Genomic DNA, 3750 nt, shown 5'->3' with positions numbered 1-3750 from the left:
TACATAAAGCCTTTTAAAGGCTTTGAATGTTTTTGTATTAAAATACCATGACAAAGAAGAGCAGTTAGAAAAAAAAACTGTTCCTTATAACAAGGAAAATGAAAATCTGTGTGTCCCATATAACAAGACTTTCAGCTCGTTATTAAGAGAGGTTAGTCCCTGTCAAAGACATCACTATAGGTAAAGTAGAAGTTCAGGACAAAAGAGGAAGACCCTTAAGGAGATTGACAGCATGCAGCAACGATGGATTTAAGCACAACAGAGATTCTGAGAATAAAGCAGTATTGGATGGTGTATCATTCTATTATACAATGAGTCAGTGAGTGGGAGCTGATAAGATGACATCTAAGAACATAAAGGACAAAAGTCAGGGGGTAAATGAGCAAATAAAGATTGAGATGAAAGGAAAACACAGAAGAAGAGCAGCAATTGTTTTCAAGTAATATTACACCCTATATATAAATAGAAAAATGGATGATCTTAATTTTGTAACTTCCAGTCCAGACCCCATAATCCCATATATACATGTTCAACAGTATTCAGATATTTAGTGAATATGTATCAATACAGCAAGATTTAAGGATTTAATATGGAAGCTCTTTTCTCTTTATTTTTTATTATTATTAATTTTCATGAAATCTTACAGAGACTTTGAATTTCCATTCATTTATTATTGTACTTTTCTTCTTGCCCATACCTTCCCCAAGTTTGCTCTTCTCTTTGAAAAGTATTAAAAGAAAAAATCTTTCATTGTTCTACAATCCCTCCCCCCAAGTCCACTCTTCTATACCGACTTCATTTTGGACTCCTGTCATGACAATAATATCTAATTACATACCCTTTTTTAAACAGTTCTCTCCTGCAATTGTTTCAATGCAGTACGCATAATTTATCCCATCTTTCTCAGTCTCACCCCAACCCTGATGTCCCATTTTACAACAGTGACACTATGCAGTATTTGTCCTTTTGTGACCAAGATATTTCACTCAGCATAATGTTCTCCAGGGTGACCCATTTTGTATAACATTTCATGAGTTCTTTGTTTTTGAAAGCAGCATAGTACCCCATTGTGTGAATATATCATAGTTTCTCTATCCACTCATTTGTTGATGGGCACTTAGGTTGTCTCTAACTCTTTCCTATTGTGAACAAAGCTGCAATTCTTTCTTATTCTTGTCTTTCCCTTTTCCCTTCTTTTCTGTGTAACAGTAAAAGGATTGTTGAAAATTGCTTTCTGAGCCATTGGCTTTGACTTCTGACTATGCTAATAACATGAATGAGGTATCACCTTTGGGGTGGACACATGCAAACAAAGTGTGTAGACTACTAAATAAGCACATTGGTCATTTTCCCCACCCCCCTAGACTTAAAATGAACATTACCAATTCCTCAGAAGAAAGATGAACAATCTCTTTCTGTGTAATTTACAGCCTCCGAGAACCTGCTAGAGGATCAACTTGGAGTCGGTTCTGACTTAACTGCTAGTGAGTTAGAGTTGGTTGTGGCTCCCCCTCCTCTTGTCGCAGAAGTATCAAAAACGACTAAAAAAAGAGTGCTGTGTGTCATTTGTGACCATAGATTTCTGTGGGAAACAGACCTGCAGCAGCATGGAGGAGAAACAGAGGATAACATGAGAGAATGCTCAAGTGGAGCTGCCACCCCATGAAGTCAGAGCCAAGGTACATACCCTAATACACACTGGAGGGCTTGAGAGAGGTGTTGTAACAGACGGGATGAATAGAGTTTTGTGACATTGGCCTAAAGTTGTAGGTCCAAAGCTTGCAAGCACACCTGAGAAGCTGTCTTAATTGAAGAATTACATTATCACTATTTCCAAAATGTACTGGAATCTCTTCATTCCCCTAAAAATGCCTATAATTTTGAATATGAACTGTAAGTTCTGTATGGCTTATGCAGAAACCTTACAGGGGCCCATTAGCAAAGCAATGGAGAGATGGTGGTATGAGAACTGTAGAAGTAGGTGAAGGAACATGGGAGCATGTGTCCTCATGGGAATTCATTTTATGCTGTGGATGTTATTAATGTGACTGCTGTTTCCCCTTACGGAATTTGTGGCATTCAGAGTCAGTTGTCTCCCCCATGCAAGTTGTTATATGTCATTGAGTCACTCACAACTCATAGTGACCCTGTGTACAATAGCCCTAAAACCTGCTCTATCCTGTGCCAACTTTACTGTCTCTGACACACCTACTCCCATTACCTCAGTCACTGAATCAATCCAACTTATCAATGGTCTTCCTCTCTCTGTCCCTTCACCCTTCCAAGCATGATGTCCCTCTCCAAGGACTTGGTCCCTCCTTGCAACATGCCTAAAGTATGTCAGATGAAGCCTTAGAATCATTGCCTCCAAAGAGTAGCCTGGCTCCACCCTCTCTGGGATGAACCTGTTTGTTCTCCTAGCAGTCCATGATATATTCAGTACTCTTCTCCAGGATCACAGCTTAAAGGCATCAATTATCTTTCTACCATTCCTAGCCATTATCCAGCTCTCTGAAGCATATCAAGCAATTGCATAGACTATAGCCTGGATCAGACAGATGCACCTTAGTCTCCAAACTGACATCATTTCTCTTCAGTACTCTCAAGAGGTCCCTGAGCGCAGACTTTCCCAATGGAATTAATCTCTAAATTTCCTGGCTTCTGGTACCAAGAGTGTTAATTGTGGAGCCAACCAAACTAAAGCTGTTAACAATCTCAATCTCTTCATCATCTATCATGATGCTGCCAATAAATCCAGTTGTGAGAATCTTTGTTTTCTTGATGTTGAACTTCAATTCATATTTAAGGTTGCAGTCCTTGACCTTCTGCAGCAAATGCTTCAAGTCCTCCTCAGTTCCAGCAAGCAGGGCTGCGTCATCTGCATACTAGTAGCACTTTTTAAAGACTTTCTTCCTAAAGTCCTTTGATTACATGATTATAATTTATCTTTATTTTTATAATAGAAAACATGCTTAATACTTAAATATATTAAAATTTTATAAGGAAGGCTTATTTTCATTAATATCATGTAGGATTATAGTGATAGAATAAATAAGATGAAGCATGGAAAACTATTCACTTGAATATTACCTAATCCTGAATACTAAACATTGCCAATGATAACGGAAACAGTAAATATACTTGTATGTTCTATATCACCATACAGAAACAGAATGACAACAATTTTACAGGCTCATTTTCCCTGCATGCACCAACCACCTCAAACTAACTTTCAGTATAACAATATTTGGATAAAGAATATCTTTCTGTCTTACAGTTATGCAAGTCCCTACTTAGACTCCAACATATACTATACATGGGCGAAAAGTCTCTCAAGCACCTACACAGTGGAAAATATAAATAGTGCTTATTTGTACCATAGGTTACAAAAGAGTTGATATGTGGTTGTTTTTGTTAAGTGTCGTCTTGCTGACAACCACTCAGTGATTATATTAAAAATAGATGTGAACTTTGCTCTTTGTTCTTTTTGGACAACTGCTTTCTGGTCTATTCATTGGTTTTGTATGAGCACAATGAAGTTCTGGGATTCCCTTCATACTGTTAGTCATAATTTGTTTTGATTCACACAGTCAAGTGTGTTTACATAGTCAGTAAAATAAATACAGGCATACTTGTATTCTCTGCTTTCAGCCAAGATCCATCTGACATTGACAGTGATATTCCTTGTACTGTGACCTCTTCTCATAAACAATGGCTTAATGTATTCTTGTTGTTGTTGTTGTTGTTGTT

This window comes from Elephantulus edwardii, unplaced genomic scaffold (assembly GCF_000299155.1).
Source record: "Elephantulus edwardii isolate Elephantulus edwardi_28Jun2011 unplaced genomic scaffold, EleEdw1.0 scaffold00067, whole genome shotgun sequence".
NCBI lineage: Eukaryota > Metazoa > Chordata > Mammalia > Macroscelidea > Macroscelididae > Elephantulus > Elephantulus edwardii.
This window is presented reverse-complemented; position numbering follows the sequence as displayed.